Here is a 19610-nt window from a genome sequence, read left to right on the forward strand (position 1 = left end):
AAAGACCAATATATAAGGAAAACAGTCACATACTTCTGGATAGCTTAAACATTAGGGAAGGGAAACCATCAACCGAATAATTACTACAAGGGACAAGTACTATGAAGAAATAGGCTACTGAGAGGGCATAAGAAACTGGCTCACCATTGTACCAGAAGTCTAAGGTGTGAAGCGGAGCGGAAACACTCATGGTAAATGGGAATTAAAGGGTGAAATGGCTATTCTTGGCTGTCAACTTGACTACATCTGTAATTAACTAAAACCCAAATGGCTGGGCAGACATGTGTGGGCTTTTGACTTAATTAAATCATTTGAAGTGGGTAGACCCACTTATAATATCGAGCTTTTGGGAAAATACACCTTTAATCAGGACCACACCATCTGCTGGCAGTCTACATAAAAGGCATGGGAAAAGGAAGCTTACTCTCTCCCTGTTTGTTTACTCTTGCTCTCCCTAGCAATTCCATTCCTTCCCCTTTTGCTTTTTTTCTTTTTCTCACTCCCAGACTTTTCAAGATTCCACTTTGTACTGAAGACTAGCTGAGATATCCAACCACATGGACTCATCAACTACTGGATTCTTGGACCTTCTTTTGAGAGAAAGCCATTTTTGGGCAATCTCGACCTCATTCTGTAAGTTCTTTTCCTCTAGATGACTAATATTGGGGACAATTGATGACTGAAGAAATGTGGAAACACAAAAATTGATCTTTCAGAGTACGCTCAACAAGAAAGTAAAAGGTCTTGTTAATAAAAAGTTGGGGGGGGGGGGTAAAAAGATGACAATGATGACATTGATAACTACAGACCTGATGGGCCAAAGATGGAGCTATCAGAAGAAAATGTGTAAGTGTGAAGACTAAGGTAATGGTTTCATTGTAAGACGGAATATAATTCAGAAGCAATAGGATTCTGGGAGAGGAGGTGCTATTGAGAGTGGAATAACACTCACTGGATATGCAACAGAGGTCTTAATAAATTAAGGCCATATCCTTTGAGTGGATGTATAAATGAAGTCATCATTTAGATCAACTGTGTATACCAATGCTATGGTGAATTATGAAACTTAATGAGAATAAGCCAGGGTCAACATCTTTTATAAGTTTAGACATATTGATGGGAAATCAAGACCAAAAAGAGCAAACAACAGAATCCCATTGTTTCAAGGGTATATTCTGAAAGGATATATTCTGAACAAACTATGTAAACTGTGTCAGTTGTAGATTTCAGTTTCATGATATTTAAAATGAGAAAAACAAACCCTCTGTTGAGTAGTTTTTAAAAATAGCTATAATATAAAATCCTTGCAGGATATCCAATACATAATACTAGTAAGTGTAAATTGTCATTAGAACTCATTAGACAAGTAGTAGCTAGATATACTACTGATTACTTACATATTTCTCTTTTATGTAGAAGTCTCGAGAATACAGAATTACCACACACACATGTATACAAAGAAAGAGACATTGGGGATAGTGTGTAGCCTGAACACAGTTATTGATTTCTAAGAACATAGAAGAAAACGAATACTCTAAAGGAGAGGGTAAGATAGGTACAGCTTAGGGAAAGGGGTTGTTGTGTCCTTCTGAAAAGCATAGTCCTAAAAGGCTCATCACTCAGCAAATCGCATTTTCTTGTCATAAGTCAGGAACACAAAGAGGTTTCACACAGAGCTACAACAAAAAAATGAGATACCCGTGGTTCTAGCTGGCCATGTCATTGCTAAGTGACATACTTTGCCTATTATCTTGGCCATTTGATGTGACTTCTCTCATACTCATTGCCTGAGTGGTTAAAATTACTGATTTGGTAAAGACTTAACATATATTGCAAATCCTAGGGTTCTTTCCCAAAACACCCAATGTTTGTGAGTGAAGGGAAGGATTGCAGGAGTGACATAAATGGTGCTTTGATGTGCTACAATCAATCCCATAGTGCTCAGCCCTGGCTCTCCTGGGACTGAAAAAATACAATGGGAATTTTGGCATAAATCATAGTGACAAACCCCTGACTCTCACATGAACCCTTAGGAACCATGGTTCACAGCTAATCTGTAAGGTAGCACTCTTCTTCTTTAGAATTGCACGTAAACCTGAGAATAGTGTTACTCTGAAGGCAGTGTACACTCCTCCTGGCTGTGATATCCTTAGCTATTATCACAGTGAGTACTGCGCATTAGGGGGTAGCCCACTGACAGAGTCGAACTTGACTCTAAAATGTACAATAATGAAGTACAGCAGCTGCAGTGCTCTAATCAAAGACTCCTAGTACAGACATCGGATGGGGAGGATAGTGCAGCCTCTCTGCACGAGTCTTTGCTAGGCAGCCTGTCTGCCACCTTAGAAGTAAAATTCTATTATACCTGAGAAACCCCACTGTGAGGGCTAGCATCAGACAACCATCACAAAGTAACTTGGGCAAATTCCTGGGATGCCAGGCCAATAAACCCACTTTAAAGGGAGAGCAGTGGTCTCATCTGCAAATTGTCTTTAAAAACACTGAATAAGTCCAGGTAAAGGACTGAAACCCTAGGGGGGAATTACTGTTCTCTTGGATAGCCCTAAGGGCCTATAAGAACTCCAAAACCAGGCACCACACAGGAAGGTCCAACTTGTAGTTTATCTGAAGGAATATACATACATACATACATGCATGCATGCATACATACATACATATGCATACATACATACATACATACATACACACAAACACATATATAGGAATATATATTGGAATATATACATGAAAATACATATAGGAATGTATATATATATGGGGAGATATATATTGGAATATATGTATATATGTATATGTATATATATTATATGAATACCAAAACGATTTTTTTGAAGACTCAAAAAGATCGCAGGAAATGGCTGAGAATTATTCTGAGTTTAAAACACAATCCCTGTATAGTAATGAACAGAGGAGATTTAGAGCAGTAGAAATGTAGAGAAAGTAAAATTACTATTATCGACACTCAGGGAGCCCTGACTGCATTAATACAAACTCATTTTAAAGGTTGCTAAATTATTTATATAGCTGTGGAACTTAGAAACTCCTCTGTTCGCCTAAAAACATTACCTCATTAGGGTTATCTAAAAAGCAAAGGCGGAGTAAGCCGAAAGAACTGGGTCAGAGCTGGTGCCTTTTCCCTGGCTTCGTCTTTCATTTGTGAATTGATGTGGAAGCACAAAAGCATCCCAATGAGGGGGACCCAAGGAAGCATTGGGATTATAAATTCCATACTATTTTCCCCATGATCTCCCTTTGGAATGTGCAGAGTTCTGGAGCAGAGTAGGGTGACAGGAACATCAGGATTAAGCTGTATTCATCAGACCTCTGTTGCCAGGCAGGAGAACTGGATGAAGGGGTCATTCAGCAAACTCTCCTCAGCAGCCATGTTCCCCATAGAAATGGGGCTGTGAAAGTATTTCACGGAACAGGACTGAAACAATCTAACCTGGTATGTTGGAAAGAGTAGGAAGGAACTGCCTCTCATCTAAATATTGTGATATTTTCCCTCTTTCTTTCCTTCTAAAACTTTAAAACCCTGAAAATAATTTGTTCTTACATACACCAGTGGATAAGTTACCCACTGAAATTATGATTTACATCCGATTGCTACCTCCCCAGTCCTTTCAAACTGTGTAGCATGTGTCTTTCCTGACTCTATGTCTTTCTTTATACTAGGGACCAAGCTGATAAAGTCTGTGGAATGATCAGGCTGGTGCTATAATGTCACCAAGAACAAACTAACCACTGATCCATGTTACCTGAATTAGAGACTTAATTTGAAAGTACCAGGACATGGTGCTGCATGCTTTGTTACCTCAGCACTTGGGAAGCTGTGGTAGAAGTTCAAGGATCTCTATGTGGCACAGTAAGAACCTAGCTCAAAAAAACCAAAGTAAAGCCATCCATGCCATCGTATCAGTTATGGCTTAGCTTGTCCAGGGAGATCTATGATCCCTCAAAAAACAAAACAAAACAAAAGAAAAAACAAAAAACAAAAAACGGGTGCTATTGTTACAGAGTGAGTCAGACAACTTTCTGGGCTAAATTCACTTTTATAGAACTTCTTTGGTATGATGTCTTTGCTAAATAAATACTAACCCCTGTTATATTTATTTTTGTTATTGTTTTGTTTTTTTAGCTTATCAATCAGTTACTAATTCATTTCATGGTACTATATTTCTTAGTACATATTATTCAAAGATATGTCACTTTTCACATCTGGTTATACAAAGGCTTTATGACATGTTTCTATCATGCTGGGTTGTACAACTCATGCATTCTTTTCATGTTGACTACAGTGCAATGATGTTTAAAAAAGAACAAAAAACAAAAAACATAATGCCAAAAGTATAACATTGGAAAATTCACATCCTATTATTTCATTGTTATTGGATTTGAATAGTTCTCAAGCTGATAAAATGAGAAAGGTTAATTTTCCTCTTGAGCAATAGACTGAAAAACAGCATTCTTATAAACTGTTATCTTGGGTTTATAATATCAGAAAATTTAAAAAATAATCAGTCTTCATGCTGAGAAATTGGGGCAGCATTCTTGCTCTCATTTCAAGTATATCACGTTCCTCTGGAAGAATATTTGAGCTGAACATGTAAGTCTTTATCACTGAGCATCCTCCATGATTTATGATGAGATAAAAAACATCTCTACACAGACAGTAGGGTCACTCTATGACTCAGCTGTAAAACTCATGGACCTGTGGCTTAACTCAGTAACCCCAGTCTCCAAGATCTTAGCTAATAATGTGAGATACCTAATAAGAAGTTTTATTCCTAATAAAAACTATAAACATGCTGCTGCAAAACCTTGTGGGAGAAAGAGCTCATCACCCAGACGTGTGGGCACTCCTGAGACTGTAGGGCAGGAGACACTGTCACTCCTGCCCACCTTTGTCCACATTTCTGGCTCAAGAGGAAACTATATAGGGCCTCTGGGAAGACGAAGACAGAGGCACTAAATGGAGAGAAATGTGAAGCAATCCCACTAAAATCAGGGACTAGACAAGGCTAACCACTCTCTCCCTACTTAATCAATATAGTTCTTGAAGTCCTAGCCAGAGCAATCAGCAAACAAAAGGAGATCAAAGGGATAGAGATTGGAAAGGAAGAAGTCGAAATATCACTATTTGCAGATGATATGATAGTATATTTAAGTGATCCCAAAAGTTTCACCAGACAACTACTAAACCTGATAAAAAACCTTCAGCAAAGTGGCTGGGTATAAAATTAACTCAAATAAATCCGTAGCCTTCCTCTACACAAAGGAGAAACAAGCTGTGATAGAAATTAGAGAAACGACACCATTCATAATAGTCCCAAATAATATACAATACCTTGGTGTGACTTTAACCAAGCAAGAGAAAAATCCATATGATAAGAACTTCAAGCCTCTGAAGAAAGAAATTGAAGAAGATCTCAGATGATGGAAAGATCTCCCATGCTCATAGATTGGCAGGATTAATATAGTACAAATGGCCATTTTACCAAAAGTGATCTACAGATTCAATGCAATCCCCATCAAAATTCCAGGCCAATTCTTCATAGAATTAGACAGAACAATTTGCAAATTCATCTAGAATAACAAAAAACCCAGGACAGCTAAAACTATCCTCAACAATAAAAGGACTTCTGGGAGAATCACTATCCCAGAACTCAAGCAACATTACAGAGCATAAGTGATAAAAGCTGCATGGTATTGGTACAGAGACAGAAAGATAGACCAGTGGAATAGAATTGAAGACCCAGAAATGAACCCACATACCTATGGTCACTTGATTTTTGACAAAGGAGCCAAAACTATTCAATGGAAAAAAGATAGCATTTTCAGCAAATGGTGGTGATTCATCTGGAGGTCAACGTGTAGAAGAATGCAGATCGATCCATGCTTATCACCCTGTACAAAGCTTAAGTCCGAGTGGATCAAAGACCTCAACATCAAACCAGATACTCTCAAACTAATAGAAGAAAGTGGGGAGGAAGTCAAACACATGGGCACTGGATAAAATATCCTGGACAAACCACCAATGGCTTATGCTCTAAGATCAAGAATCGACAAATGGGATCTCATAAAACTGCAAAGCTTCTGAAGGCAAAGAACACTGTTGTTAGGACAAAATGGCAACCAACAGATTGGGAAAAGATCCTTATCAATCCTACAACAGATAGAGGCCTTATATCCAAAATATACAAAGAACTCAAGAAGTTAGACCGAAGGGAGACAAATAACCGTATTAAAAAATGGGGTTCAGAGCTAAACAAAGAATTCACAGCTGAGGAATGTCTAATGGCAAAGAAGCACCTAAAGAGATGTTCAACATCTTTAGTCATAAGGGAAATGCAAATCAAAACAACCCTGAGATTTCACCTCACACCAATCAGAATGGCTAAGATCAAAAACTCTGGCGACAGCAGATGTTGGTGAGGATGTGGAGAAAGAGGAACACTCCTCCATTGTTGGTGAGATTGCGGACTGGTACAACCATTGTGGAAATCAGTCTGGAGGTTCCTCAGAAAATTGGACATTCCATTACCTGAGGACCCAGCTATACCTCTCTTTGGCATATACCCAAAAGATGCTCCAACATATAAAAAAGACACATGCTCCACTATTTTCATAGCAGCCTTATTTACAATAGCCAGAAGCTAGAAAGAACCCAGATGCCCTTCAACAGAGGAATGGATACCGAAAATGTGGTACATCTACACAATGGAATACTATTCAGCTATCAAAAAAATGACTTTATGAAACTCATAGGCAAATGGATGGAACTGGAAAGTATCTTCCTGAGTGAGGTAACCCATTCACAGAAAAACACACATGATATGCACTCATTGATAAATGGCTATTAGCCCAAATGCTTGAATTACCCTAGATGCATAGAACATATGAAACTCAAGAAGGATGACTAAAATGTAGATGCTTCACTCCTTCTTTAAAAGGGGAACAAGAATACCCTTGGGAGAGAATAGAGAGGCAACGTTTTAGAACAGAGGCTGAAGGAATGCCCATTCAGAGCCTGCCCCACATGTCGCCCATACATACACAGCCCCCAAACTAGATAAGATGGATGAAGCAAAGAAGTGCTGGCTGACAGGAACTGAATGTAGATCTCTCCTGAGAGACACAGCCAGAATATGGCAAATACGTAGGCGAATGCCATCTTTAAACCACTGAACTGAGAACAGGACCCCCATTGAAGGAATCAGAGAAAGGACTGAAAGAGCCGAAGGGGCTTGAGACTCCATAAGAAGAGCAATGCCAACCAACCAGCACTTCAGGAACTAAGCCACTACCCAAAGACTATACATGGACTGACCCTGGGCTCCAACCTCATAGGTAGCAATGAATAAGCCTAGTAAGGGCACCAGTGGAAGGGGAAGCCCTTGGTCCTGTCAAGGCTGGACCCCCAGTGAATGGGATTCTTGGGGGGAGGACGGTAATGGGGGAGGATGGGGAGGGGAAAACCTATATATTAGGGTAAGCGGAGGAGTTAAGGGGATGATGGCATGGAAACCGGGAAAGGGAATAACATTTGAAATGTAAATAAGAAATACCCAATTTAGTAAATATGAAAATAAAAAGCATAAACAACACTTTAAAGCATAGGACACATCTCATTGTAGAAGCTATAGTATGTCACAGCGTGTCCCACTATATATATATCTGTCCATCTTTGTTTGCAAATAAATATTCATTGCAGTCAAAAAAAACCTATAAACATGGCCATGCACATTCAAATTGCTAAACAACTAAAAGTAATGTAAAAATAATGTAAGTCAAGTGTTCTGATTTCTATCTTACTCAGGATTCTCCTCTTTTATTTGCTTTCTTCTGGTCAATGCTCTCATTGTTTTCTTAAGTATGTCCCACGTTTTCTTGCATGAATATAAACAGATATGTTTCAGACACACATACAACAGCATATTATGAACAATAAAATAAAAAAACCTTAGTTTTTTAAATTAATTACATGTTCTGGAAAATTTTATTTGGGGATATTGAAGAATTTTCATTCCTTGAATGGAGACTAGTCGATAAAATGACAGTTCTTCAGAAGTGTGGAGAGGCAGGTTTGTTTCACAAAAATCCAACTTAGCGTCTCAGTAACTGTTACAAGGATAGCCTTAATTCCTTTTAGCTAAGACAATTACAGAAATGGCACATCTTTTCGGACACAGGAATTAAAAAGTCATGGAAACATTGCTATTTGAGGTGTAGGAATATTTCTTCCATCTCAGCTCAGGCAAAGTTCAACCTCAGGAAGATTATCTAGATGCCTCAGAGAGTGGATTAATTCATGCTAGGTTCTTTAGTCAAATGTAAGGAGATTACTTTTGTCTTGCCTGATCTCTTCTTGGTGCATTTGGTTCACAACAGCAGGAATGCAAGGGAAATGCACTTTCCCTGTACTTGTTAATTTGCACATGCTATAGGGAAGTGTGATGGGTAGGTGGTGATGTGGGTGGTGACAGTCCCTACAAAGAATCAAGGACACGGTGGTTCTTTATTTCCTCACAAAGCAGCTGGCATGTTGAAGTTATCAGACCATATCGGGCTTAAGGGACATTAAATGTCAGGAGAGCAGACCTGCTATAGAAAGCTGACGGGAGCTGCGGGAACCTTTAGTATCAAATCTTCTCCTGTGTAATAATAGACAGCAGCATCAATCTCAGGAATGCTGCTACAAATGTCAAAGAGAGCCTTCCCTATACAGATTAAAGTTGCAGATAGAAACGGAGGACAAAATCAAAGCCCCGGCGTTCCCTCTTTGAAACCACCCTGCCAAAAATGCAATTTCTAAGTTATCAAAAAATGGAATCTCTCAAACAGCATTCATAAAGTCCCACATTTTGGTGTTATCACAGAGGGTTATATTGAGAAAATGCTATTTCTTCCTTCCCTCCCCTTCAAGTTTGAAGCAGCATACTATCTTTTCTAACAAACAGTGTTTGCTTCAGGATGGCAAGCTAGGAGACAAAGAGCACCATGTCCGCTGAGCCAGAGTGCCACATGCCAACACACATTGGCCATTTCCTAGGAAACCCCTCTTTTCAAAAGGATCCCGAAAATAAAATTTTCAAGTGACCTTACGAAGCCAACATTGGTGACTTCTGAAGCAAATTTCATTTGGAGGAGCAATTTAGACATCACAAATACAGTGGAGTATCCGTTGAGAAATCTTAGTGTAAAAATTGAGTTTGCATTCAGAAAGCTTCTTCACAATGTGACAGTCAAACATTTACTGTTAGGAATTTGATCTAGTTGAGAGAGACTCAGGAGGGACTTTATTTTTTCTTGCTGCAGGTGAGAGGCAATATTGCACACAAAGTAAATCAATTCCATCATCATTTCAGGCATAAGCAAATCTACAGATATGCATCCTTACAAGCTGCTACTGTTTCACTAGCTACCTGTGGAAATATTCTGATAATTGTCTTCAGATTCCAGATCAGGGGATTCTGAGAATGTTTATAAGTTTATCCCTTCTATTTGTTTACCAGCTAAAAATGACATGAATTTACTATTTGGCCTTCAGCATTTTATCAACCTCTACTCCCACCAAACCCCTGATGTCGCCTTCAAGAATGTTCTCCTGAGACAGACATGCTGACGCTGTGTGATTTTTGCATTTGGAAGGTAAAGTCAGGAAGACTGGGAGTTCAAGATCACCTTTGGCTACGTAGCAAGCAGCAGGTCAGTCTATTCTCCATGAGACCCTGTTTGACAAAATTAAATACATATACAAAAATATCATGTTGGTACACTATGACTCCAGCTGTGAAGTACAGATTCATCTGAACAATGGGATGGCCTAGATGTTTATTTTAGAAAATATATTTTCAGTTCTTCAAATAGAAAAACACCACATTTTGAGTTTGTATTTGCCTTTCTTGCATTTCTCTAAGCTATGCTATGTTTACGAAAATGAAAGCATATTTAATGAAAGATTAGGAAAAATGGGAGCTCAAATTAGGGAGAAAATAGCGATCAAGATAATAGAAAAGTGGTGGGAGTGGTAGAAATAACATCCCCAAACATTCTTGTATCTAAGGCTCAGGGAAAATTGTTGAAAATTGGACAGAAAGACTGCAACTTTTAGTCAACATTTAAGGCCCAAATGATAAAAATGTGTCCCCAAGATGGTATACTATCCCATTGGCACCTGTCTATGTACAATACTCAGAAGAGTGTTGTAAATTTGAGATGGTAATCTTTTTGTTCTCTTTAAGTATAGTAGTTTCTTTCTACAAAGCCTGCTCTGCTGTAAATGTTGATTGCTTAGAGAGACCCAAATTTACATAAACATTTGAAAATAATCAAAGATTAGAGTCAGCTCAAATATCAAACTCAGGCAAATGTCAATTCCCTTCTTCTTTGCTTCAACTGAAAATCAAAAAGGACCAATTTAACCAGTATCAAGAACATTCCTTCTTCTTGATAACCCCATGTGACCAAGGGCAAATCAAATGCAGTATTTGCCTTCACATCAAAAACAAAGTGAACTTGTATAAATCAGATTTTATGCAGTCTATAGTGTAAAGAACCAGTGAGAGATTTATCTCAAAATCCATAAATTGAACACAAACTCACAAAATAAATTAAATCAACTATGAAAGAAAATCAACATCTAGGTTTATGGAACAATAAATATGTAAAAAGGTTGAAGAATAACACAGCAGTGTAATCGAAATCTAAGGCACAAAGGGTAGCAAAGGGGAGATCATGCAGAGAAAAACAAAGAAATGAGAAAGAATGATGTTCAAACAATTTCTACAGAAAGCTCAGCAGCCTGATGTAGCTGGGAATATTGTATCAGGGGTGATTTTGTGAGAAGTGACATTGTTTCTATTCATACATGGCAAGTACTCCTCCTATCCTTAGGAAATGAGACTTGCTAGGAATAATTTTATGACTAATTATTTCAAAAGTATGTTTGCCCAAATATCCTACTGTTACAAAAGTTTTCAAAAGAAACCAAATGAGACTATTAGCCAGTTACAAATTATCAAAGTTGTGAATTGTCCTGCAATTGACTTGACAGACTAAGCTCAAGTGTTTCTCCTCATCCATGAAAACCTTGTCCTGATTCCTGAATTACTTTCATCTGGTAAATATTTAAGATGTTTTGGGGGTGGTGCTGCAGAGGAGATGGAGTGTTAAAGACAAAAGAGGAATGCCAATTTAAGTTTTTATGATATATGAACCAAGAGGACAAGGACACTAATTCCCTGTGGAATTTAAAAGATCAACATACTAGTATGGCGTTCTCATGAGTTTACTTCAGAAACCAAGATGTCAACATTCAAATGCTTGAACACTCCTCACCTGATAGAATATTTTTGAAACATTTTCATACCTGATTCTCAAAGAAAAACCACAAGGTATGTATGAGATGTTAGTCAGGTCATGAATGCCAATACTCACACAGCTAATAAACAGAAACCTCACTTTTAAAAACAATTATTTTTACTACTGTATTGTATATCCACATATAATATACTTATATATTGTTATAAAAAAAGAGGCTTGTATTAATCCACATAGATAGTAAACTTTAAAAACAATAGTTGGGTATTATACTAGCTTTAAGTTTTCATTTGTTAAAAAGGTATTTAAAAAAAAAAAGAAAAGGTTATACTTGAGTGCAATTTGGAGACCTGCCATGCTGTTACAGTTGTACTTTGTAAAATGCAGCGCATGGGGAGAGCTTTGGAGACAAGCCATGAGCAGATCAGGTGCTCGATCAAGCAGCTTTCAGACACGGTTCTAGTAATTAATGGCTAGATCCTCATTTAAGGGGAAGAATGCCATGCTGTCAACAACTACTGGAGACTACAATAACTGAATAGACCCACATGTTTATGGAAGATGAAATCAGTTCAGCCACAAATGAATAAAACAATGGTTTATAAGATGCCTCTCTCAATTCTTTTTTAAGTTGCAGTCGTTTTTTATATGCTTATACTTATTTTTCATCTCACAGTCTAACTTAATCTCTTCAACCTCTCAAAAGCATTCCCATTCCAACCTAACTTAAAAAAAAGAAAAAGAAATGGCTCATAATGATTAACATACATCGAAGTGAAGCACTGTTGGTAAGCTTTAAATTACAAACCTTGCATGCCAAGCTATTGTTTCAAGTTTACCCAAAACAACAATGCTAGGGATATATGTTTATGTTTTATTTTCCTAATGAATGATATCTCAAAGGCTTTGTCAGATATCTTTAAGTTTCATAGTTTTACCTTTAATAATTGAATAAACATTAGTATAAAGACTTGCTAATAAAGAAAAAAGGTCACACACAATAAACAACCATATCCAAGGTCTATACAACTCAATGAAATTTTATACAGTTAGAATAGAACTACATTCAAAATGGAAGTTGTAAAGCTTGACACTAAATTGTACACTTTCACATGACATGATGTTTTTAAAAATATTTAGGCATGAATCAGGACTTAAACCCAAAACCTGATAGTTCATTAATGGAAATTATTTTAAACAATCATTGGATGTAAAAAAAAAGTATAAGACTAAAAACTTAAGTTGATTCTAAATAGTTATTTAAAATTTCTGCTTATTTACTTAGGTTAAATAAATATGTAGAAAATTCAAAATGTCACAATCTCCTTTGTGACCAAACAATGCAAAGACAGAAATTATTGAGGAATTTTGTAAATAAATATTCTGAGTCTCAACAGGATTGGCAGAGGGAGAATGATCATCTCATGATACTCTGGGATGGCTATTCTTCTTGGCCAACTAGACTACATCTGGAATGAACTAAAACCCAAAATTGGAGGAGTACACCCCAGCAGACACTAACATACAATGATCTTGAAATCTTAATTAATTTTAATTTTCAAAGGCTTCTAAGTCTTTCAAGAAAATTAAAACTAGTACAAATTAATAATAAGATAGGCAGTAGCAGACTAAAGATTCAGAAAGTCTTTTTATATTTTGATCTTTACCTAGAGGTGATTTCATGTTAGATTTTTACAGAGCCACTTCATTTCCTGAGACTTGAGCTCTAGGAAGTATACCTCCTGAACAATTTTCTTAAAAATATGCCCATATTCTGAAAGGAGTCTTCTGGGATGAAAGTTTAGAAGAAAATACAGAAGAAAACAGGAATCAAAAGCTTTAAATAGCCTATAAAAGATCAAAGAATAAAAAGAGAATCAGACAAACTAAATAACTGAAGTCTAGAAAACAGAAAAACTCAAGTTGGAAGATTCCCTTGCCAATTCTAAATGAAACCCCCAAGGGTGATTCCAAGACTCTGGCATATGTATGACATCGGTGACAAGGAATACAGCATTATTAAAATTTTAATATTGTAACACAATTTCTCTCTACTTCCAGAATACCTATTTCCCATTTCCCTTATTACCTGCATTTGAGAAACACATTTTTCCTGTCAATTTACATTTTTATAAAAATTACCTTTCTTTATATATTTATAAGAAAAAAGTTTCAGAGAAGGAGTTTGGAGATAGAAATTGTTTTTTTTTATACTAAATCACAAATTTCCTTTTCAAATGAATAGATAATATGTTAGGGTGTCTGCTGGCCATTAAATTATAATGGCTAAAATGATGAAAGTTACTTCAGAGAAAGACGGTGCATTTGATTTTGCTACTTATTAGGTGCATGACCCCTGGTCCTTCTAATATTTCAGTTTTCTGTTTCTATAAGTTAGAATAATAGAAGAACACTCTCATTTTCAAGGTTAAATGAAGTAATAATTGCATAGTGCCTACTAGCCAATAAGTTGATAGTACTAGATATTAGTATGACAATTACTATTGTTTTATTGGTGTTATTAATATAGTGAAATAGATCCGACAATTTTAATAAAAGATATAGCAAGTTGTCATTTGCTCGGAGTATGTGTGTTCACCAACTCACAACTGCTTCCTCTTCAGAGAGCACAGGCAAAATGACACTCTTTGTTATCAGAGTGAGAAAACAAATCTGTCCAGCAACTATTTTCCTAATTCAAAAGGTCGAATTCTAATTCTACTTTGCATGTAGGATCAAGCCACTGATATTGAGAGCCATTTACAATACTAAGTCATTAATGTTGCCTAATATCAGGAGATTGTTTCATGAGGTGAGGCAAGTCTACAAGGGACCATCCCACATTAAAACTTCCTATCACTGTGGTTTTAAAATATTGAGGTTAAAAAACAAAATCCACATCACGCTTTAGATCATACCTAATAAGTCTCAATTAGAGGTGTTCCACATGGCAAAGTAAAAGATATTACATGAGACTTTAAGTGAATAATTTCTTTGCCCACATTATCCTATAAAATTGGTATCCTTAATGGGATGCTTTTTTATTTTAGGTATTTATGCATGAATAATTTTTCTTCTTCTTCTTTTTAAATTTATTCTCCTGTCATACATTTTTCATCTGGACCATACTTTCCCCTCCTTCCCCTTCTCCCAGCCCCTCCCCCACACACAGTTAATTTTCCTCTCATCCAGATCCACCCCTCCTCCATTTTTCTTTGAAAAAAATGCCTTTCAAGCAAACTTGGTGTAAAAATTCCAATCTATACAACCATAACAAATATGCAGAGGGCCTAGCTCAGACACATACAGGGAATGTGATTATTGCCTTTGCTCCTATGAGGCCCTGTGACTTATGCTTAGTTGATTTTGTGGGCTGCATTCTCATGGTATCCCTAGGTCTTCTGGCTTTCTCCTCCTTTTTTCTCAGATTTCCCTAAGCTCTGCTTAGTAGTTGGCTGTGGGTTTCTGCAGCTACTCCCATAAAATCAGATATACTGAACCTAATGCGAGAGAAAGCAAGGAATAGCTTTGAATGCACTGACACAAGAAACAACTTCCTGAGCAGAACACACCAATAACCCAGTCACTAAGATTAACAATTATTAAGTGAGACCTCATGAAGCTGAAAAACTACTGTAAGTCAATAGGTCAAAACTTCAACCTACAGAGTGGGAACACTTTTTCCCCACCTCCACATCTGACCAGGCCTAATATCCAAAATATATAAAGAACTCAAGAAACTAGACACCAACAAACCAAATAATCTACCTTAAAAGATAATTTTCAACAGAGTAGTCTCCAATGTCTGAGAAGCACTTAAAGAAATTCTGAACATCTTTAGACATAAGGGAAATGCATCTCAAAACTATTTTGAGATTCCATATGACGCCTGTCAGAATGCTTAAGATCAAGTACCCAAGTGATAGCTCTTGCTGGCAAGGATGTAGTGCGACGGAATTTGTCTTCATTGGAGTTCAAGCTTCTACAGCCACTTTGGATATCAATATGGGGTTCCTCAGAAAATTGAGAATCAAGCTACTTCAAAACCAATCTATACCATCCTTGGGCCTATACCCAAAAGATGCTCCATCCTGTCAAAGAACAATTGCCTAACTATGTTCACAATGGTTTTATTAAGAATAGTCAGAAACTGGAAACAACCTAGGTGTCCCTCAACCAAAAAATAAAGGAAATGTGATACATTTATACAAAAAATATTACTCAGCTATTAAAAACAATGACATCATGAAATTTGCAGATAAAAGGATGGATCTAAAAGAAAAATCATCCTTAGTTCAGTAACTCAGACTCAGAAAGAGAAGCATAGCATGTATTCACTTATAAGTGGACATTAGCTGTTAAGAAAAAGATAATTATGCTACAATTCACAGACCTAGAAAGGCTAAGAAAGAGGGCTTAAGATAAGAAGTATGGACCTACCTGGAAAAGAAAATAGAATAGATTTTGTGTGGGAACTTTGGTGTGTGGGAATGGGAAGAGGACAGATCAGGTAGGCAGGGGAGGTATGGAGGGAGAGTACTTGGAGATAAGACTAGAATTGGCAGGCATTTGGAGAGCAATGTGAAAGCATAGTACAGTGGAAAACTTCCCAGAACCTATTAGAGTGGCCCCAGTGAGGACTTTAAGTAATGGAGCCTGAGCTGTCTATGTTCTATAACTGGAAAAGACTTCCTACAATGGGCCTGGTACATCAAACCAGCTACAAAACCTTCGACCCACAGTTTGTCTTGCCTGCAAAATTCACAAGGGTAATGGTGGAGGAGAACTTGTAGCAATGGTCTTACAATGATTGGTCCAACTTGAGGTCTACACCATGAGAAGGAGCCTGGGCCTAAACTATTTTATAAATAGTATTAAAAATGAATTTAAGTTATATAGAGGGTTATATAACAAAAATAAAATGGTAGCATATTTTAAAATAAATGTAGAAAAGCAGAATATTGTTTTATAAAAAGAGTAAGGTTGACAGGAAAGACTAAAGATAGAAGGGTAAAAGCCTTGGTCTCAGTCTCTTCTGGCATAGTTTAGGGCAAAAATTCTAAGCTTTTCTGCAGGCATATTATAGATGAGGTAAAGAAAACTTGTAATTCATAGGACTCTAATGAACATAAGTACTATGTTCAACCTGCATAATTTCAGATGCAAGATACATTTCCTGAAAGACTTTTTTCCCAAACAAAGCAATTGCTAAGAGCTTTCCATTTTTACAACGCCTTATTTTAACAGTTTCTAATATATTTTTAAAGAATGTAAGCAGACAGCCAGATGAGAACAGCTTCAGGAATTCAGTTACTGTGGCTATTTGCCTCTCCATTTTCCTCCCAGCCCATCATAGTTCTTAGTATTATGTACAAAGAAAAAGAGAAAGAATAAGCAAGTATGAGACAGATTAAAAAATACAGCAGAACAGACTACATTTCTCTCTCTCTCTCTCTCTCTCTCTCTCTCTCTCTCTCTCTCTCTCTGTCTCTCTGCATGTACATGTGTGTATGGGTGTACATATGTGTATGCAGGCATGCATGCATGTTTGTGCATGTATGTGTGTATTCCATTTTGTTTGAGTGCTTTTTAAAAATTTGACTTCTTCTGAGAACTCCTGTAGTTGAATTAGGGAGAAGCTGGAAGAAATTGAGGAGGAGGACAACCCCATAGGAAGATCAGCAGTCTCCACTAAGCCGGACCCTGAACCACCAACCAGGCAGCATACATCAGCTGATGATGGTCCCTGACACATACACAACACAGAACTCTCTGGTCTGGCCTCAGTGAGAGAAGATGCACCTAACCCTCAAGAGACTTCAGGCCCCAGAGAGTAGGGAGGTCTGGTGGAGTGGAGCCGAAGAGTGGGGACATCCTCTTGGAGACAGGGAAGGAGGTATGGGATGAGGAACAGTCAGAGGGTGGACTGGGAGGGGGATAATGACTGGACTATAAAAAAAGATTAAAGAATAATAATTTAGAAAGTGGCCTCTTTGGGTTTGTTTGTTTGTTTGAAGCAATGTAAATGACAAGAAATGAGTAGGGAAGAGGATATCTAGGAAGAGTTGGGGGAAGGGAAAGAATATGACCCAAATATGTTGTTCAAAGTCTTTACATTATTATATCAAGATCTCATTCTTAATCCCTTCTTATAATTAAGTTGAAATGAGAACAGTTGTAATGAGTCCTCAATCTTTAGTCACTTTACAGTCAGTCACACAGCTCCAAACATTGTGAACCATTAGAACATCATATGCAGAATGGAAGAGTCTGTAAATGGAAAAAAATAAAAATTTCCTTTCTCAAGGGTCATTTGACTGAGAAATACATAAAAAGTTCATTCTCAGCATCATGGCCAAGTTCTTTACTAATGCAGGAGAAATTCCATGCTGGTGGACATTCTGAACTAGATTGTTTCTCTAAAATCCATGTATGGAGTCTTTGCCCCCAGGGATTTCTGAATGTGATTCTGTCTGCAGCTAGAGTTGCACAGAAGCAACTGGGAAAGCAGTCATTATGGGGGGAGTCTAATACAGTATGCCTAGTATCCTTGTAGCAAGAGATGTTTAGCAGAGACATTTGCAGAAGGGATGACTCATGAAGAATTATGGGGTAAAAAGCCACCCATAAGCCAAGGCGAGATGATCCGGTCGTAATTGATCAGCAGATACTCAGACCTGAGTTCAGAGTACGAGCTTCTAGAACTTTGGAAAGGAATTCCTGTTGTTCTAGTCTCCCCAGTCATTTGCCATTGCAGCCTTAGCCCACTGGTGCCCTACAAAATGTTAGAACAGCAAGTTCTTGGTTTCTTCAGGCCAGTATTTGAAAGGTTAGTCAGCTTCTTCATTTCTCCATTTCTATTTTTCATTAATGTAAGCTTCAGAGTTAATAGTATTTAAAAGGAAACTAGTTTTGACTTGAGACTTTTGGGGAAGAGGTAGTTTAAGCAAGATCTCTTTCTTTTGTCACCTTTAATCCTTCCAAGAGAAAGTTAAATTTTCTCTTGCTCCTTCTATGGTGCTTAGATTGGTAAACTGTTGTTCTAGATTGTAAAAGCTTTAAAGGTAAAAGTTATTTTTATTTTGTATCTCTGTAGATTTTCCCACAACATATGGGAGTGAATGTCTGGAAGAGCCTTGGGCAGCACTGACATACACCAAGCACGTAGCAAATGATAGGTGTGCAGAGGGACACTTTGTAAGCCAAGGATCCATGACAGTGTAATATTCTCTCAAGTTTTTAACTGAGGGGGAAACAAAGCTTTGGTGACTTTTCTCAGGTTGCATTAATTTGTCTCTGAAAGGGCCCCCCAAAAGCCAGATCCTCTCTTCCTGGACAGCAAATCATTAAAAGACACAAGAGTATGAGCCAACCCAGGCAATATTGTGGGTGCCAAGAAGTACATACTAACAGGAGCCTGATATAGCTGTCTGCTGAGAAGCTCTGCCAGAGCCTTACAAATACAGAAGGTGGATGTTCGCAGCCAACCATTGAACTGAGAGCAGGGTCCCCAATGGAGGAGTTAGAGAAAGTACTGAAGGAGCTGAAGGGGTTTGCAAACCTATAAGAAGAACACATTATCAACCAGCCATACCGCCCAGAGCTCCAAGGGATTAAACCACTATCATATGGGAACACAGGGATGGACTTATGGCTCCATTCACATATGTAGCTGAGGATGGCCTTGTTGGGCATCGATGGGAGGAGAGGCCCTTGGTCCTGTCAAAGCTTGATGCCCTGGTGCAGGGGAATGTCAGGGCAGGAAGGTAGGAGAGAATGGGTGGGTGGGTGAGGGAACACCCTCATAGAAGTGGGGGGAGGAGGGGATAGCCGGTTTCTGGGGGAGAAACCAGAAAATGGGATAGCATTTTGAATGTAAGTCAAAAATGCAATTTAAAAAAAGTAAAGAGTGTGAAAAAGGAAACCAGAACCTCATCTTGTTCATAAAGGCTATACAGAAGAGCAAGACAAAACACCTGAGACGTTCACAGCTTTCCAGCACAGAGCCTAAACTGAGAGAGCAGTCCTAGCTAGTCACAGCCAGCACTGGAATGTCTGTTTGTCCTAACACAGGACATGGACCTTGGATGGGAAATGGACAGGATGGAACCAAAAACTCATGGGTTAGACAGGTTTCTGCACATAATATGTACAGTGGTGAAGAGCGGGAATCTGTGTAGTAAAATACCCGCTGTAGTGAAGGAAAGAGGCAGAGCTAAAAGTAAGGCTTCCCTGGCCTTTCTTTTCCACGGAGTCTTTGCTTAGAC

General features: G+C 37.9%; 1 long non-coding RNA gene across 1 annotated transcript in view; it reads left to right on the top strand.

The window, feature by feature from the left end:
• LOC134479379 (uncharacterized) overlaps positions 1 to 17321 on the top strand; it is a 92695-nt gene extending 75374 nt beyond the window's left edge. The window contains exons 2-4 of the long non-coding RNA XR_010052654.1: positions 507 to 633; positions 9572 to 9729; positions 16878 to 17321. This is a non-coding gene — a long non-coding RNA (uncharacterized LOC134479379). The remainder of the gene's footprint in view (positions 1 to 506; positions 634 to 9571; positions 9730 to 16877) is intronic.
• The last annotated feature ends 2289 nt before the right edge of the window (positions 17322 to 19610 follow it).

Source organism: Rattus norvegicus, chromosome 6, assembly GCF_036323735.1.
Source record: "Rattus norvegicus strain BN/NHsdMcwi chromosome 6, GRCr8, whole genome shotgun sequence".
Taxonomy (NCBI): Eukaryota; Metazoa; Chordata; class Mammalia; order Rodentia; family Muridae; genus Rattus; species Rattus norvegicus.